At 52.9% G+C, this 19,633-nt stretch overlaps 1 long non-coding RNA gene and 1 pseudogene across 1 annotated transcript; both read left to right on the top strand.

Moving 5' to 3' along the window:
- The first annotated feature begins 250 nt into the window (after nucleotides 1-250).
- LOC117976625 (uncharacterized) lies at nucleotides 251-18,130 on the top strand. Its single transcript, XR_010110586.1, has 3 exons — nucleotides 251-462; nucleotides 3,918-5,950; nucleotides 16,618-18,130. It is a non-coding gene; the product is annotated as an uncharacterized LOC117976625 (long non-coding RNA).
- LOC106634010 (uncharacterized) lies at nucleotides 10,244-12,581 on the top strand (annotated as a pseudogene).
- Nucleotides 18,131-19,633: the final 1,503 nt, after the last annotated feature.

Raw genomic sequence — 19,633 nt, 5'->3', positions numbered from 1 at the left:
GTCTGACGAGGAGGAGGAGAGAGGGGAAAATGCCTGCTCACCTGCACATTGTCACGGGAACAAACCATCCCCACAGGGACTGGCATTTGTAAGCCATTGTCATACATGCTTGGCACGTTAGAAATCCAGAGGGCAGAATGCCTCCCTCTCTCCACTACAAATAAAGGTAGCCAGGCAGGTCAGAGTTAATGAACAACATACCACGATGTCTTCTTTAACAAATCCCTGGCAACTAAGCTTCCTCACCACAAACAAATGAACAAGTGCCATTCAGCAGCCACTCCAAGCTGGTGTTAGGTCAGTGCCCGGCCAGAGGTTCACGATATCTACGGAAAGCAGGTTGCAATGGCTCGAGCGGGAGAGTGTAATTGATGGACAAACTCAAGCACTCAAAGGCCACCCATTTGCTTCCCACCTCGAACCTCTTAGCCAGTGATACAGAGAGAAGAAGAGGCGGAAGAGGTGAGTTCTGTCTGTTACCTCTGATTTCCCTCTCTGAGAGCTGAGGTTTCTTCATCTGCTGCCCCGGAAACTCAGCCGGCCCCTTTTGCTGGGGCAGGCCAGGCATGGTGGGTAAGCAAGCCATCTGTGTGCACTCTGTGGCTTCCAGCATCTCTGGGGTGATGCAGGCGTGGCTCTGAGATATTCTGAGCATCGGTGTCTGGGTGCCCTTACTCCGCATCCTGGGACACTGGCTTTTGCATCTTCGGTGTCACTTAAGCTGCGGTGCATTCTTTTACGCCAGGCAATCCCGTGTCTGATGTGACAGTGTTTCTTTAGGACAAACCCCCTCTATCCTACGGGGGCGTCCCGGGTGTGCGGTGTCCTGGTTTAGGGGTTTAGGAACCTCAAGAACATGGGAGACAGAATCTCGAACGGCTCCCCGGGAAGCCTCGATCTCTGTGGTCCTCCATAGTGGGCATTTGGAGGGAGTGAGCCTTGGTTGTGAAATTGGAATGAGTTTGGGTTTCCAGCTGATGGGGAGCTTTTATTTCTGATCTGGTTTACTGCCCATTGGTTTCTAAATTACAGCTTTACCGTCACCCTCTGTGTGTTGTGGGTTTGGTTTCCCAGGCAGCAGGCTGAGTCTGCAGGATGGTTATTGAGGAACAATGGAGGCGGACGCTGGAGTGGCTGCGGGAGAGCCTGGCCAGGGCAGCCCTCAGAGCTGTCCTGAGTGGGCTGAGGCGGCCAGCCCTGCTCTCCAGCACAGGCCTTTGGCCGTGGCCCCTCAGGGGAGGGTGTCGCCGTGGGCAGGGCTCTGTCGCTGAGGGGTCCTGGGGCGAGCTGCCAGCAGCAGGTAACGCATCCACCATGAGAGCCCTGCATCCACCGCGTGGTCTTGGTGCTCAGAGCTGGCCTCACTGACGCTCCAGGGTGGCTGAGACCTGAGCCTTGGCCTCCACGTCCTCACCGCCCAGGTCCTAGCCAGTACATTCAAGTTCCCTCTGTCTGTTCAGAGAACTCTTACTCATACTGTAAGACCCAGGTCAAATGTCACCTTTGCTGAGCTGCCCGTCTCTGACAGCCACCTTTCCAGCACTGGAGCTCCGTTCCCCTCTCAGGGCTCCACAGCGCCTCCTTCCTACCCAACCTGGAATTTACATTCATCCTATGGAAATAGTGTCTCGCAAGCCTGCTCCCCACCCTGCACCCACCAGGAGTCCCCTGGGGTCAGACACTGTCTTTTCTTTCTCCTTTCATCCTTGGTTCCCAGGTTCCGTGCCTGGAACCTGGAAGCGGCTCCTGATTTTGCTGAATGAATGTGGGAGGGAGAAAAAGGGAAGGGGTGGCGGAGGCCCCCCCTCCAGCCAAGCAGACCCCCAGGTGTCAGGCCCCAGGCAGAGCCCCTTCCCCCAGCCTGGGACCCTCACTGCTTCTTGCTCCTGTGGACAGGAAAGGCCCCATCCTCAGGGGCCACAGTGGCAGAGGCCCCTGGGGAAGTGATGACAGACAGGCGCAGCCACTCCTGCTGACATCTCTCCTAGACCCTCGTCCTCCTTGGAGAACCTCCCCTGGATTCTCAGTAGCCGGATCTCTGTCAGCTTGACGGGTGGAGTGAGGGTTACCAAGAGCCCTTCCTTCTTGTTTTAAACTCCCTCCTCTTCCTTGACCAGGAGAGTCTGAGAGCAGAGGAGGGAGGGGGGCTTACCCCCGGGGTGAGGATGTTGAGCTTTCCCTCCCTGGGGCTGCCACCCGACCCTTTAAAGGTTAAATGTGTTTATGCAGCATCTTCAGGAGGCTGCTGGGTCTGACAAAACAGAGAGAAGAGTGATTAATGGCTGGTGTCCTTGCTGCCGCCACCACAGGGAAGGAGGCTTCCATGGCTGCCCAGGAGCCACTCCTGTGACTCCAGGCTTCAGCCTTTCAGCAGGCTTCGGGATGAGTACTTCTGGACCAAGAGGAGGCTGCGATTCTGGAATGGGGCCTGGAGGGAGGCTGGGGCGCTGCTCTCTTGGGAAAATGAGAGTTTGCTCCAGGCCAGAGCGGATCCTGTGGGATTGCAGGCAGAAGGGAACAGAAGTTTCTGAACCACTGAGGCTTGTTGTAGAAATTCATGACTTTTACATTGTGCCCTGTAATATGGTCCTATGTGTCTCAGTAGAACAATTATGCTTTAGGTTGTGCAACAATCAAATTACTTAAGTTAACACCGGCCAGGCGCAGTGGCTCATCTCTAAAATCCCAGCATTTTGGGAGGCCAGGCCAGGAGGAACACTTGAGCCCAGGAGTTGGAGACCAGCCTGGGCAACATAAGGAGACTCCATCTCTACAAAATATTTTAAAGTTATCTGAGTGTGGTGGCGCCCAAGACTTGGGAGGCTGAGGTGGGAGGATTGCTTGAGCCCAGGGTTTAGAGGCTATAGTGCATCATTGCACTGCAGCCCCGGGAGACAGAGCAAGACCCTGTCTCAAAACAACAATGACAACAACAACATTTACTCCTCCCATCCCAATCTGCTTAAGTAAAATGATTACTCCAGCAAGCTGCGCTGATGAGTGTGTCCTGAGCCCCTCACCCGGAGCTCCTGAGGACCCCAGTTGGAGAAACCTGGGCTTACAGGCATCCCTGGGAGGTGGCAGGGGAGGAGGTGGGGATGGGGAGCTGGGGGGAAGCCAGCATGGCCTCAGGTTTCTGCCACTGCCCCGAGGCCTGGACCTCTGTTGGAGGCGTGCTGGGCTTGCCTCTTCAAGTCAGGGCTCCGTTTTGCAGCATGGCATCGGGCACAGCCTGGGTGCTCAGAGTGGGCTTTTCGAGTGAATGACGAATGCATGAAAGGTGACTCTCAGAGCAGAGTTCAGAGGAAGCCAGGTGTCAGGGGGATGACCAGACCCTTGCCCAGGAGGGAGGAGTCTCAACTGTGGGGGGTGGGTGGGGGAGAGTGGATGGGAGGGCGGGGGGCACGCAGCCCTGAAACCTGGCACTCCAGCCAGCCTTGGGCCTCTGCTGCCCTGTTCGGGGTCTTTGATACAAGCATTCCTGCAAGAGCTCCTTGCACGCCGCCACCTTCCCATCGGGAGAGGCTGGAAGCATGGTGGTTGCCTGCCGCGTCCCAGCTCTTGTGGGTGCTTCTTCACTGCCAGTTCCTCTGACCTGGAACGGCCAGACTGTCTTGAAGGGTGAGAAGTCATATCTCCGAATGCACAGCAGGGTGCCTGGCAAGGGCTGCTGCTCTGTTATTATTATCATTAACGTTGGGAGATGGGCATTGAACTCACCTCTTGAGAGTTGAGGAGCCCCTGGTGGGGGACACTAAGCACCTGCCCCCACCGAGGGGACAAGCTGGGGTTGGCACAGAGCTCTCTCCCGCTCCAAGTCCTGCCTTCCCCGCTGGGCCACAGCTGCTCCAATCACGATGCTTCCCAAAGGACTTTCTGCAAGTGACCCTGGCCTCATCTCTTTCTGAGGACTGTAGACACCTCAGGGAGAGGGACACTGTGTCGGTTTCCTGTGGCTGTTGTAACAAATTCGCACAGACTGAGAGCCTTCGAACAGCAGGCATGGATCCTCTCACGGCTCTAGAGGCCAGAAGCCCAAGATCAAGGTGTCAGCGAGGTGGGTTCCTTCTGACGGCTCCAGGGGAGAAGCCACCCCGCGCCTCTCTTCTTGCTTCCGGCGCTTGCCTGCAGGCCTCAGCGTTCCTTGGCTTGTAGACTCCAGTCTCTGCCTTGGTGGTCTCATGCGTGTGTCTCTGTGTCCAAATTTCCCCTTCTGGTCAGACGTGGCGACTCACTCCTGTAATCCCAGCACTTTGGGAGGCTGAGGAGGGCGGATCACCTGAGGTCAGGAGTTGGAGACCAGCCTGGCCAACATGGTGAAACCCCATCTCTACTAAAAATACAAAAATTAGCTGGGCGTGGTGGCAGGTGCCTGTAATCCCAGCTACTCGGGAGGCTGAGGCATGAGAATCACTTGAACCGGAAAGGTGGAGATTTCAGTGAGCTGAGATTGAGTCACTGCACTCCAGCCTGGGCAACAGAGCGAGACACTGTCTCAAAAATAAAAAATAAAAAAAAATTCTCTTTATTTTAAGGATGCCAGTCTTTGGACTGAAGTCCCACCCTATGACCTCGCCTTAACTTGATTACATCTGCAAAGATGCTATTCCAGAATAAGGTCACATTTACAGTTGCTGGGGGTACGATCACTTGGAGAACACAGTTCAACCCCCTGCAGACACAAATCCATGCCTGCCCACCAGCTCGAGCCCCAGACACTGCTTTCAGGGGAGCCCACGCCAAGGCAGCAGGTGGGTGTCTGTCTGTCTGGAGGATCTGTGGGGAGAGTAGGTTACTTTGGGGTTTGTATAGGGAGGCAGGACGGTGGCTGTGCAGAGGGAGAGAAGGAGATGCAAAAAGACCCCAGGGAAATGAGGAACAGATGGGGATGGGACACAGGCCTCTGGAGGGAGGTGGGATCCTTAAGTCTCAGGGGTTGGGGAAAGAAAGCTGAAGGCATTTTGAGGGAAGCAGTGCACAGCCCAGTGATCTGGCAGTGGTGAGAGTTCTAGGGGGAAGAACAGCAGGCTGTGGAGTCTGATTCCTCCATGCACCATCCCCCAGTAGGTGAGTGGCCTGATCCTTTTTGACCCCTGCTTTCCCTTTCCTTCCCCTTTCTTCCCTTCCTCTTCACTTTCCCCTTCCTCTTCCCTTTCTTTCTTTCTTTCTTCTTCTTTTTTCTTTCTTTCTTTCTCTCTCTCTCTCTTTCTTGCTTCTTTCTTTCTCTCAGAGTCTTGCTCTGTCACCCAGGCTGGAGTGCAGTGGTGCCATCTCGGCTCACTGCAACCTCCCCCTCTTGGGTTCAAGCAATTCTCCTGCCTCAGCCTCCTGAGTAGCTGGGATTACAGGTGCATGCCACCATAACCAATCTTTTTTTTTTTTTTTTGTATTTTTAGTAGAGATGGGGTTTCATCATGTTGACCAGGCTGGTCTCAAATTCCTGATTTCAGGTGATCCTCCTGCCTCGGCCTCCCAAAGTGTTGGGATTACAGGCATGAGCCGTCGTGCCTGGCCTTGATCCCTGTTTTCTGATTGCCCTAACTGGGAGAATAACTCCTCCCCTATGAGACAACAGATGAGAAAGTGCTTGGAAAGTAAAAGCAGTGTTCACCATTAAAGATTGTAACATGTGGAGTGCTGCATGACTGCATTGTCAAACATGAATAACTCAGCTCTTTTCAGATTCACAATCATGATCAATGCCTCCGGGACTATGAAAACGCCATCATGAATGTTTACATTATTCTCTTGGGTGAGCGGAGCTTTGGAAAGGAAAAAAAGGAAAGTCTAAACTGACAAACTTCTGAAAACACTCGGGTCTGGCAGGAGTTCTCTTCTCTCCCCGAGAGCAGAATTGGGGTTGAGCGGCACTTGGTAGGCGTGGAGCGCACTTCAGTCTCGGGCCACTACCCCAGGCGTCTTCTCATCTGACACTCACAGCAGCCCTCAGGTAGGCAGACACGGTGTATTTACGCCTTTCAATTGAGTCCCTTTGGGGGAGCAGGAGGGAGGGAGGGTGTGAGTGTGTGTGCGCACACCCGTGCATGGGGGAGGCGGGGCCTTTCGATTCTGATGCCAGTTACGCAGACACCCTCACATCCTCAGATATACCGCCACTGAGCCTGAAGTGCTGGCAATATCCCCATTTTTCTCTATCCTGACAGCTTTTGAGATGCCAGGCCAGCCTCCCTTCCTAATCGGTCATTTTCTGAGGAGGGGCAGCTCGGGCGGTCGTTAGAGCAGAACGCACGGCTTCAATCCCTCTGTGGGGTGGACCTTGTTGCACAAGGGCCCCTGTGTCCGGCACGTCATCCCCCTCTGTGAGAATGAGCTCTCCTTACTGCGCAGTGGTCGCAGCAGAGGGGACGTGGCATTAACAGCACACGGTTGCTCCACTCACCCCTGGCTTTGTAGCCTCCAGCAGCTTGAAACACATGATGCTGTAACAACCTCTACCATGCCAGGGAGGCATTCTTTTTTATTGTTTCCATTTTCTAGTTTGTGGCAGATTGGATTCCTGTTTCTAATTCTTCCCTCCCTCCCTGGTGTAGAATTTCACATTTGCCTATTTCGCCAGGTGGCTTTGCAGTGCGTTCCCGCCCTCCCCCGCCAAGAGTGGGTGCAGAATTTTTCCCTGCTCCGCGTCAATGCTGGGTGTGGCCATGAGCCTTGAAATTACACATGGAGCCCAGCCTCTGCTGATCTGTACCCATCAAGAAGAAAAAATGTTGATCTTTGTTGCTGCAGGTCATTGAGATTTCTGGGGTTGTCTGTTATGTAGCATTATTCTAGCGACTAGTTCCCAGGTCATTCATTCACTCAACAAACACTGTGTGGCTGCCTTGGGTTAGGAATGCTGCTAGGAGCTGGAGATAAAAAGACAGGACTTAGTCCCTAGCCTTGGGGGTCTTACTGTATAATAGAGTTGTGGCTGTCAGGCTGTGAGGAGACAAGACAAAGCCAGTTCCCTGTTGCACAGGGGTTTTCAGAGTTCGGGGTGGAGAGGGTGGAAATGGGAGCCCGAACAGGCAGGGTGTCAGGTGGGGCAGCCCACGTCTCACCCAGAACGACATGCCTCCTTTTTAATCTGTGTCATATTTTGGGGTCTTGAGTAAGGTGCTATTTCCCAGAAGGATCCTAATGCCAAAACAGTTTGCAAAGCTCTGTGGGAGGAAGCTGCAGGTCACAGGAGGTGAAACTGAGATCACACAAACTCAATAAGGAAGACCGGGGCTGCTCCCAAACCTCAGGCATGATCCACTGGGATCCATCAGCAATGTCTTTTTCCTCTTTATTATTTCTTCCAAATACCAGCCCTGGGAGACATGTTGGAACCCATCTAGCTACACATAACACCTCTCCACATCTCTGTAGGAATATAGACAGGCCCGAGGCAGGGGGCTGGCTCAGGGTTCCACAGTGGCAGAGAAAGAGCCTCCACAGATCCTGCCTTGCCCTCTGTCACCAGCTTCTCCTCTCTGCCTCCATGATCTGGAACCTTCAGCTGGTCAACTGAGCCACGCCTGGTGCTGTGGTGCTTCCCCAAGCCGCACACGCCGATGGCAGTGAGGAATGACTGCGCCCATTGTATCACCTCCTCGCTGTCAGTGAGCCAGTGAGCACCTGCGGCTGCTTCGAGGGGAACTACAATAAAACTTCCAAGACAGTCCACTTTTTAGGAGGTATAAGCAAAGAGCAAACACAACCTGTCAATCATGCCGAATGCTGCTGATGCTGTTTTCTCATCCTAAAACAGACGATGAAAATGCTAAGCTCTGTAAAGAAGGACTTAGTCATATTCAAAATTCTCCAATAAACACCTCACTGTTGTGTTTCGCCAGCTCTGCATTACAGGCAAGTCTCAATGGCCCGTGGCTCAGTGTCCTGCTCCGTGAAATGATGGAATCGGACACAGCTCACGGCTCACTCTGGAATTAACTGAAGCCCTTGAAGGAAAACCACCAGGTTTTCTAAGAGTTTACGGCATTATTTATTTTTATTATCCTCATCAAAAATTTATGTTCAGCCACTTTTTTTTTTCCTCTAAATTTTCTGGAACCTTTCTCCTTAGTGTGCTTCACTCATGAAGCACACAAAAGTCTCTTTGACCTTATCTCTCTCTCTCTTTTTGTAAAGTTCTTCTTGGTATTATTGAATTTTATTCATAGCAAGACCCATCTGAGGCAATCCTGGTGCAATCTTCCTCACTTTGTCTGTCTTCCTTCCTTCCTTCTTTCCTTTCTCCCTTCCTTCTCTCTCTCTTTGTGTCTTTTTCTTTCGTTTTCTTTCTCTCTCTCTCTTTCTGTCTCTCTCCTTCCTTCCTTCTTTCCTTCCTTCCTTCCTTCCTGTCTCCCTCCCTCCCTTCCTTCCTCCCTTCCTTCCTTCCTCCCTTCCTTCTCTCTCTTTCTTTCTCTCTCTCTCTTTCTGTCTCTCTCCTTCCCTCCTTCCTTCTTTCCTTCCTTCCTTCCTTCCCTTTCTTCCCTCCCTCCCTCCTTCCCTCCCTCCCTCCCTTTCTCTCTCTCTCTTTCTTTCTTTCTTTCTTTCTTTCTTTCTTTCTTTCTTTCTTCTTTCCTTTCTTTTCTTTCTCTCTCTCTTTCTTTCTTTCTTCTTTCCTTTCTTTCTTTTCTTTCTCTCTTTCTTTTCTTTCATTTATTTTTGAGACAGAATCTCACTCTGTCACCCAGGCTGGAGTACAGTGGCACAATCTTGGCTCACTGCAACCTCCGCCTCCCAGGTACAAGTGATTCTCCTGCCTCAACCTCCTGAGTAGCTGGGATTACAGGCCCACACCACCACGCCTGGCTAATTTTTTGTCTTTTTAGTAGAGACGGGGTTTCACCGTGTTGGCCAGGCTGGCCTCGAACTCCTGACCTCTGTGGGCCTTTACACCAAGAATGACTCTTGTATTCCTTCCTTTCCTCCCTTCCTTCTAGCCACCCACCCACCCACCCATCCATCCACCCATTCACCCATCCATCCATCCATCCACCTACCCACCCACCCATCCATTCATCCACCCACCCATCCATTCTTTCACCCACCCATCCATTCATCCATTCTTTCACCTAGTCATCCACCGATTCAACCACCCATCCACCCATCCAGTTATCTACCCACCCACCCATTCACCACCCACCCACCCATCCATCCACCCATCCATCCAATCATCCACCCATCCATCCATCCACCCACCCGCCCACCCTTTCACCCATCCACCCATCTATCTATCTATCCATCCATCCTCCATCCATCCATCCATTCATTTAACAAAAGAGACAATTTCCTGTCCCCTTTGGGAACACTGCCAAGTTTTCTCTGCCTTGCAGCTGGGTCAAGTTGACATCTGGCAGAAGGAGGTGGGTGGTACATTTTGCATCAGGGCCTAGGCCTGCCTCAGACACAGGTGTTCAGCTCCATGCCAGGACTAATGCTGGGCATGGAAAGCTGGAGAGGTGGCTTTGTGCCCAGGGCCGGTTGTAGCATCTTGGCATGTTTCTGTCCCCAAAGTCCCCAGTGGGCACAGGGACATTCAGCCATCTTCAGAGATAGCTACCATTTAAAGCAACAAGGAGACAGGACAACCATCACTTTCCCCGACTCCAGTGAGACCTGGAGGCTGTCCTGCAAGTGAGATGCCACCTTAAGCTCTTCATGAGCAGAGTTGCCCATAGCCCTTAGCTCACTGCAGGAAGCAACCAATGTGGCCCCCACATTAGTAGCCCTCAGAGCCAGACCAAGTTCAAAATTTGGTTAACAAACCTGTAGGCTTCTTCTTTGTTTTCAAATGTCACAGAAAATCTTTTTGTGTTATTGTAGGAATGGAATCTCTCCTTCCTTCAGCCTCATCTGAGTTGAGGTGGGGAGAGTTGGACACAAAGTTCAAGGGGAGAGAACACTCAAAACAGCCCCCAGAAAGCCAAGGCAGGGGTTGGCACACCAAAATGACACAGAGACAGCTCCATGCCCTAATGGGTCGATCCCATCCTTCAATAACAGTGGGTGGCTGGGATCTTCTGCATTTCACGGGAGGCTCAGGGAGATGAAGCAACTTGCCTGAGGTGTCACAGGTGTAGGAAGGAGAGTAGGGGCAGATGGGGCCCAACTCCAGGTTTGCCTGGATGCAGAGCCACGCGCTCCCCCCGCCTCCTCCTTGATGGGTTCTCTCTGCACGCTTCAGGGTGCCCCCATGCTCTGCTCGGCCCCTGCAGCAGGAGGGCACAGAGCTCACTGCTGGCTGGTCTCCATGGCAACAGCTGACGAGTCTGCATCAGATGATGGCAGAGCTGCCTTGGAGCGCGAGCTTGGCTGTGATGGCAGGGACTTGGGAGGAGAGGAGCTGGAGGAGTGGGGGATGGGGCATGAGCTGGGGTGCCGGATGGGCTGCTCTCCCAGCAGCCATTTGGAAGATGCTTCCAGTCAAGTCTCAATCTCAGTCGGTCACTGGTCCATGTATATTTCATGGACATCTACCCTGTGCTGGGCACTGGGCAGACAACAGTCTACTGGACCCAGTCTCACTCTCAAGGGGACTGTAGTCCAAGAGAGAGGCAGGTAGATTATCGGGTAATTCTAGCTCATCACGATTGATGGGAAGGTAGGGAAAGTTTGGGACACATGCAAGGCCCTAGGAGAGGCACCCCACCAGGGCTTGGGGGCAGGAAAGTTTTCCAGGAGAGAGGGATATCTACGTGGCATTCTGGGGGGGGGGGCGGGGAGAGAGAGAGAGGGAGAGAGGGAGAGAGAGAGGAAGAGGGAGAGAGAGAGAGAGGGAGAGAGAGAGAGATGAATGAGATCTGCCAGGAGTCCTCAGTGCCTGGAGCTCCAAGGGAGGAAGGCTAGGGAGGGAAGCCATGCTTGTCCTGGGGCCGAGATGAGGAGGAAGGGGAGGGTCCGCTCCAGGCCAGCCCTGGACAAGGGGATAAATTTTGTCTTCACCAGACACTGAATTGGTCATCCTCACCTCCCACCTTACAGATGAAGAAACTGAGGCTCAAAGAGCCACAGCGGGACGGAGGAGGTGGACCCGGCTCTGATGCAGGTGGCTGGTTCGATGGCAGACTCCCCTGTGCCGAGACTCCCAGACCAAATCCGGAGGTCCTGGAGTAGAGTGGGTGGGTCCGCCAGGGCATGGCCAGGCTGCCTGTCTCTGGAGACTCCCCCAAGGAAGTTTCTTGACCTTGAGGATGATAACGCAGGGCAGGCTCTTGAGGGCTGTGCAGGGACTCCCTGGAGAGCCCTGGGAAAAGCAGGTCCCCGCCTGCCTGGACCTCTGCCTCTGCTGCAGGGGCCAGCACAGGTGTCAGATCTCCACACATTTCATGTCCAGGCCATTTTCCCACTCTAGGGCCAAGGCTGGGCACTTCCCAGTCAGTGGCACAGCTGGTACTGTGGGGTCTCTCGCTGTGCAAAGGTTGGTTTCAATCCCAAGTGTCACTGCTGGAAACACTGGCCACCCCGGGACATGTGGTCTTGCCAGTCCTTCTGCAGGGCTCTGTTTCTTAGGTCCCAGTCATCTGCATGGAGCACTAGTCCGAGATCTTCCAAGATGCTGGGGAGGAACAAGCCTGCTATGCTCATTCCCAAAGGACTCCACATCTAGATAAATGAAGGCCTGGAAGGCTCTTTGGCTCTACACTAGCAAAACAGCTTACGTCACCCTGCCTAAAGAGACAGTCAGGAAATCCCCTTGTTCCTGGGCGAGGAGAAGCTGGCCCAAACGGAGTGACGGCATTGAGCAGATACTACCCTTGGCTCGCTCATGGATGGGGCGGGGCCTGCTGACCTTGACAGCAATCAGGGGAGGGGGTTTGGAGGGAAGGGGTTAGCTGGTGAAGGTGAGGGAAAGGACTGGAGTTAGGACAGGGTGCAGCGACCACATCCTGTGACGAGGAGGCATCTGTGACCTGTGTGATCTGCCAGGCAGGCAGCACAAGTCATTGTACTGCTACTATGCCCACTACTGAGACAGGAACAAAGAGAGGCTGTTTCTGCCTCTTGGTGCTCTCCGTTGGACACATCTGCTGGGCAGTACTGACTTTTACCATAGGTATTTTTCTGCTCTTCCTTCCCTCCTCCTCTCCCTCTCTCTTTTCCAGGGCACTCACACACACACACTTGCACACATATGCACAGTTGCACACACATGCATTGAACACATGTGCACATATATGCGTTTGCATACACTTGCACACCCACACACCTGTGCACTAGCACCCATTTGCACGCATGTCCACACACTTGCACACATGTGCATTTGCAGAAATGCACCATTGCACTTGTGTGACACACCTGCACACTTGCACACACCCATTTGCATACAGGCACAGACTCGCATACATTTGCACACACAGCCACAAACTTGCACAAGCAGCACTTGTACACTGACACATCCGTTTGTGCCTATACAGTGCACACTTATGCATTTGCACACAGCTATGCTTGCTCACACATTTGCACACACCCACCTACACACTTGCACACATACTACACACTTGAGCATGCAACACACATACATATGTGCATACATGCACATTTGCACATGCACACAGCAGTGGCACACACTTCTCTATCACTCTCCCTAGTCACTGTTCTCCCCTGTGATTCCCACCCCTCTGACCGCCCCTGCTCACTTGCTGCCCCCTCCACTGGAAGGGCCCTAGCCTGGTGCCCTGTCTCTGTCTGTCTCCACCGTGCAGGGAGGTTTCACAAGGACTCGCTGATGTCTCACCTCAAGATGGCCTGGCCGCAGCTGCTGCTGAGCGGAAGTCTCTGGGGGGCGAGGCTGAGAGGAAACCACACTCTCACTGGGGTTCCCGCAGCTCTGGCCTCTGGGGAGGGGTGCGGAGATGTGTGGGCGTGAGATGGCTTTGAGGGAGGGACAGCATGAAGCTTTTCTCTGGGTCTGTCTTTTCAGTCTCCAGGACAAAACTAGGCCACTGTGCTCCAGGAGAAGGGAAAACCCATGTCCCCCTAGGCTGGGCCCACCGGCAAATCGGGCTCCCAGGCTCTTCTCAGCCCATGCTTCTGTCTCTGCCTTGTCAGGCTTATTCTTCGGGCCTTTGAAGCAGCCTTTGGTGGGCAAAGGCATCTCAGGGAACCCTGGCCTGTCTCCTCCAGAGCTTGTGCCTTGGCCCTGGGCAGGGGCCACCATGGGCTGTTGATGTAAATGGCATCCCCAGAGTTGTGCAGTGTGGGGGCAACCCTGAGGTATCAGCCCAGTCCCCTGTCTGCAGCTTTTGCTACCCAGCCCAGCTCCAGCTCTGTCTCTGTCACTGGGGGTGGTGGGGGAGGCTGGAGCTCAGGGACGGGGCACTCCTGGCAGATTCTCCCTGCCCCAGGTGGAAGGGGAGGGGGGAAGTGCCCATCCTCCATCCTCCTATCCTGCCAGCGGGGTGGGCGCTACTATGCTGGGGAGGGTCTGGCTGAATAATGATGCTGAGCTCAGGACACCAGCCTTCTCCGTGCACCTACTGTGTGCCAAGTACCATCCCAAGAGCATTATGGGTGGTAACTTCTACAATGACTCAGAGAGGCACCGCTATAGTCACCCCCAGTTTCTGTCTGGTTCCAGTCCTGGCCACACAGCTAATAAGCAGCAAATGGATTTGATCTGATTTTATCTGAACCCGGGCAGCTGGCCCAGAGCCCACTGTCTAATCATTGGGCCGTCCAGCCTGTCAAGACTCCAGGCTCGCTGGCGTCGCACCCCTCTGTCATTTCCCAGGGAAACAAGCTCTAGCAGCACCTGCCCTGTGGGCACTTTGGCCCTGCCTCACTGCCTCTCATGATAGGAGCCAAAGAATGGTCTCCTTTGCAGGAAAGGAGCTCGACGGGGGTCTTCTCTTGCAGGCTCTGTCTTGCATGTGGGTCCTGAGCTTTCTCATTGAGTAAGGGGAGGGGGCAGCAGGTTCAGTCCAGCGCAGAGTGGATGGAGGCCGGTTGAGGCTTTCTTGAAACCCTAAGCCCAGCTGGGATCCTCGGGGAAGGATCCTTCGCTGGGACCTGACTGGAGGTCAGTGGGGCACGTGGCTGGAGCCCAAGTAGGAAGGAGGAAGAAATGGTGGTCTGAGTCCTGGGGTGACCAGGCCCTGAACCTGCCCTGCTGGGACCCCATTCCCTGACTCTAGGCCCCCTTTCCCCACCACACAGGACACCAGGCTCTTGCCTTAAGATAGGAAAGGAAATGCCTTATGGTGAACAATTCTCCAGGTCCCTAGTGTGGCTCCAACAGATGCCAGAGGGACATGGCAGGTGACCCTGGTCTCCTATGACCCTGACTTTACTTGCTGTCATGAGGCCAATCTCTTACCTTGACCCACCTCCTGCCTCTGCTTTCAGAAGGGCAGAAGAGAGGCCTCCTCTAGCTTCCCAGCCGCCCCCCGCCTCCTGCCGCCCGGCAGCGCTGGGCCCCCCAGCAGCGAGGTTCAGGAGGGGAAGAACCTCTCGCAGGTGAACAAATTGCTGCACATCAGACACATTCTTTTCAAGGCTCATTTTCTCTCCTTTTCATGCTAACTTTCCCACTATTAAAGAGCATTTTTAAAAAGAAGATGAAAAAAGGGAGAGAGAAAAGAAGGATGAAAGTGTGAGCGGGTATCCGGAAGTCCTTTTCAATTGCCTGCTGCTGTGCAGGGTCTGAACTAAGAGCAAGAAATTGGAGGATGCTGGAGGGGTGAGGTTTCGTTTCAGTCCCGCCTATTGGGACAAGTCTGGGGCGGGGAAGGAGAGGTGATGGAGGTGGGCCTGGCTGGGCCCTGCGGCCCTGGAGGCTGCCCCTCTGCCCGCCACCCAGCCCCTGGCCTGTGCCTGGCACAGGAAGCCTGTCAATAATTTCTTGTTGAATGAATGAAAGAGAAGAAATCAGTGGATGGAGAAGGGCTGGATTCTTTTGTGGGGACCTTCCACGCCACCTTCTCTGTGGGGCTCTAGGGCTGAGAAAGAAAGGACAGATTTGGCAAAGGTCAGGCAGGGGCTGGGAAAGCATTAGGTGGACCAGGCATGCTACAGCAAGGCCACGCCTGCACTGTTGTCCCACTGGTGACATCCATGGGTGCAGCCATGGCGGGTGGGCGCAGTTTCACATGGGATTGGGGGTGAGCCTGGGTTGGGTGGGCGACCCCCACCCCTTCCCTACCCCTCTCCCCACCAGCAGGTACTACTGGGTCTGCGTGAAGAAAAAAGCTCAGGAACATGCCAGGAAGGTGTGACCATGATGATACCTCTGAGATGAACCCAAGAAGAAACAGCAGAGTATTACAAAGGGGAACAGGACTCAGGGTGGACTTCAAGTATCATTAAACATAATCAAATATTTAAAAAGTTATTATTGACTGGGTGCAGTGGCTCACGGCTTTAATCCCAGCACTTAGAGAGGCCAAGGTAGGAAGATTGCTTTAGCCTAGGAGTTTGAGACCAGCATGGGCAACATAGTGAGACCCCACCTCTAAAAAAAAAAAAAAAACAACAAGAAATAAAATACAATAAATAAAAAAATTTAGCTGGGCATGGTGGTGCACACCTGCAGTCCCAGCTACTCGGGAGGCTGATGCAACAGGATTGCTTGAGTCTAGGAGGCCAAGGCTGCAGTGAGCTATGATCAGGCCACTGCACTCCAGTCTGGGCAACAGAGCAAGACCCAGTCTCATACACACACACACACACACACACACACACACACACACACACGCAAGAAAGTTTCTGTTTAATCCAAAGGATGGAATGCTATCCAGCAGGGAAAAGGAAGGAGCTACCGGTACATGCAGCAATGTGGGTGAGCCTTGAAAGCATTGTGCGAAGTGAAGGAAGCCAGACACAGAGGCCTCTGTATATATGACATTCTGGAAAAGGCAGAGCTTTAGGGACAGAAAACCCATCAGTGGTTGCTTGGGGCCAAGATGGGGAGAGAAGATTGACTGCAGAGGGCCAGGAGGGACTTTTCTGCATCATAGAAACATTCTCTATCTCGATTGGGTGGTGGCTCCATGACTACATATACATGTTGAAATCCATCAAATGGTATACTTAAAATTAGTGAGTTTTATTGCATGTGAATTGTACTTCAACGAAATGGGTATATTAAAAACCTGCAGCTGTCTGCAATCCTTCTATGTCCTAGGCATGAGCTGGGAACATCTAAATATAGGATTTTCAATACTCAGGACAACCCAGTATCTTTTCAGAGAGATGAGCACAGGCTTTGCGAGGTCACACGGCGAATACAGGCCACACAGCTTATATGCCAGCGTGGAGATAAAGGCTGAACTTTCTGCCAGGGGCCTGGAGGGGAGTGAGCACAATAAGACCTGACCGTGGTGGCCATGGAGCCTGGTCCCCCAGGGTTCTGTGTTCCCAGGGACCTGCTGTGTAAGGCCCGACCATCTGCACACAGGAGCTCAGATCACCTTTCTCTCCAAACTGTTTGGGTATTTGAGTCCCTGGATTTTTCTAAATCAGAGTTTGGTTAGGCCTGGTCCCCCAGAAATGCCCTCAGAGCCCCAGGCAGGGACCCCAGCCACTTGCCCTGGAGGAAGCCCCTGGGCTTGCCTCCCTCCTTCCCCCACCTTCTCTTTCTCTCTGGATATCAGCATATTTGTCACACTTACTTCATTTCTCCTCCAGCTTGGTGACGCAAGGTGAGCTGAAGGAGAGCCGCTTGGGTGAGGATTATGAAGGCACGGGTGCCATGGAAACCACTCTGAAGGCCCCCTAAAGCTGCAGCCGTCAGGAGGGGCTGTCTGCTGCCATTGGTCGGCCACGTGGACCCTCTCCCTAACGCGATGCGTGACTTTTATTTATTTTACTCTGTTTTGCATCTTATGCCTACTCTCGGCTTCTCTTGGCTTCCTCACAGTCCTGGTGCAGGATGCTGCCTGCAGGTCAGTAGGATAAAGGTGCTAATGTTTTCTGTTTCTCTTTTTTGAACTTCTGACTTTTTAGGCTCACTTTCTGGTGCTCTCTCCTCCATGTCATAAGGCAGCACAGATTTCAAGCCACAGATGTTGGAGGCAGAAAATGGGATTATGTTAGACAGAGAGGGAAGCCAGCTCTTCTAGCAGGTGCTGTAGAAATGGCTTCTGATTTTGGTCACAGAAGCAGTCCCTAACTTTCCCTGCAAATCCAAGAAGCCCTCAAAGGGGCCAAAGGCAGGCTCTTTAGCACAATGTCAATCTGAGCAGAATGGAAGGGTTGCCAGAGGTTGCTAGTGAGATTCAAAGCCCTGTGGGTGCCTTGATCTTCCTAAGCTTGCTTTTAGAGAAGTGTGCTGTCGAAACTTCAGGAGGCCGCCAGCTTCTGGTTGGACCTCAACCTCCTCCTCCCTCAACCTCCTCCTCCCTTTGAGTAGGAATCAGAAGAATCTTTTACATTAGCCTTTGCCTTGATAGTTTTTATATCCTTCATTTTATTTCTTTCCAGCAATGGCCCTGAGAAATTGGCAGGCGAAGTGCCATTAACCCTGCATTGGAGAGGAGGAAATTGAGACCCAATTTTTTTTTTTTTGAGACAGAGTTTCGCTTTGTCACCCAGGCTGGAGTGCAGTGGTGCGATCTCAGCTTGCTGAAATCTCCACCTTTCTGGTTCAAGTGATTCTCATGCCTCAACCTTCAGAGTAGCTGGGATTACAGGCGTGTGCCACCATGCCTGGCTAATTTTTGTATTTTTAGTAGAGACAGGGTTTCACCATGTTGACCAGGCTGGACTTGAACTCCTGACCTCAAGCGATCCACCTGCCTTGGCCTCCCAAAGTGCTGGGATTATAGTCGTGAGCCACTGTTTCCAACTGAGACCCAATAATTTAAGTAGAAGGGCTGGGACTGGGCCTGAGGCTGCTGCTCCCTGCCTAAGGCTCTGAGACTGCTTGATCACAAGGTCAAGATCTTTGATGAAGCCGCTTTCTCAAGCTGTGGGTGGGCTTTTCCTGGTAGGAAATTTGCCTGAGACCTGGCAAAGATGGGACCTTTTAAATAGTGAAGGGAAATGAGCAGTCCTTCCAAAGTCAAGTTCCTCAACGAAGCCCTTCTAAACACTGTCTCTCCTCCCTGCACACATGCCTATGTGCACACAATACACATGCTTGTTCATGCTTTATCCCTCTTGGTTAGGGGTCTATCCCCATCAAGCCATTAAAGTTGTTCTGGTGGAATCTCTGATGACACATTTTTTTTTTGGCTTGTGAAAACAAACCATCTTGTTATTTCATGAGTTTATGAGTTGACTGGGCTCAGCTGGGAGGTTCTTCTGGATGGGGCTTCAGTCATAAACAAACATGACTAAGTCAGAGTCCCCAAGATGTATCACTCACATCTGGCATTTGATGCTGACTCACTCTGGGCTGGCCACTCCACCAGGGATGTTGACTGGAGAGGCTACACGTATCCTAGGCTGGGATTCTCACAGCATGGGTGCCTGGGTCTGAGAGGGAGGGCCCCAAGAGAGCCCATTTTAAGAAAGAGGAAGTGAAATGTGCCAGTCTTCAAGACTGGACCCAGAACTGGCATAATGTCACTTTTGCTGTGTTCTCCTGGTTGCCTGCTGACATGTCAAGTACCACATCAAGTGGGCCATTTGGGGCCTCATCTGAACTGAGCTCTCTGGCCACATGATGTAGCTGACCTGCCCCTTCTTGAAGCCCCCTCCTCCCCGGCTTCACTGCATCCCTCTGTCTTGGTCTCGTCCCCCTCTGTGTTCCTGCCACACTTTGATGATTTCTGTTCTCCAGGTTTTCTCTTCCTTGTTTCATTCTTGGCCTTTTCCTCTCTCAACTCCACACACTGTCCCAGAGACCCCATCCAAGCCCATGATGTGATGTCGTATCTGTGCCAAGGAACTCCAAGTCTGCCACTCCAGCCCACACCTGAGAGCCAGCCTTGGGCATCCAACTCTCCCAGACATTCCTGCCCAGAGGCAGATTCAAGAATTCTAAAGTGCCTCTTGCTCAACCCATCCAGAGAGGAGCTTGCCATCCTTCTCCCAAACTTGTCTCTCCTTATGAGGTCCCCAACTTGGTCCCCCGGACTTCTGACCCCAATCAGCCCCTCTACCATGTTCCTGGGTAACAGAAAAGGCACTACTTGGGTCATCAGAAAAAATAACTGGAAGTGATTTAGAAAAATAAAAAGGAGTGCCTACTGCTCTAGGATTTTTCTTACTTTAGAAGGAAAGCAGATAGAGATCTGGGAGCAGCCCCAGCTTAATTGGAAAGCCACATTTGTACAGGCTGGAGGGGCCTCAGGAATGGCAAACAGCTTCTCTTTGCTCAAAGGAATTTTCTGGAAACCATAATGGCTGCCCTTGCTAACCACAGGCTGGTCTTTCTGGCAGAATTAGCACGAGTATGTGGTCAGAATGGCCGGGCTGGAGCCAGCCTGGATGTTTCTGCAGTCTGAGCTCCCTCAGTGCCCGCAAGTGGGGGCTGAGATTCAGGGGAGCACGTAGGTGCCCCAAGGAGCTGGGGGTCACATGGGAACCTGGAGATTGGTGAAATGCAGTTTGGCCTGAATGGGGAGTAGGGCCCTCCATCCCCTCTCCCTGCACCCTCCCTTCTCCTGGCACCCTCCCCTCTCCCTGCACCCTTCCTCTCTCCGCTGAGCAGCCTTCTCTTTCCAAGGAGCCGAGGGGCACAGGAGTAAGCAGGGGA

Source organism: Pan paniscus, chromosome 19 (assembly GCF_029289425.2).
Source record: "Pan paniscus chromosome 19, NHGRI_mPanPan1-v2.0_pri, whole genome shotgun sequence".
Lineage (NCBI taxonomy): Eukaryota > Metazoa > Chordata > Mammalia > Primates > Hominidae > Pan > Pan paniscus.
The sequence above is the reverse complement of the archived record's forward strand: the minus strand, read 5'-3'. Positions and strand labels throughout refer to the sequence as shown.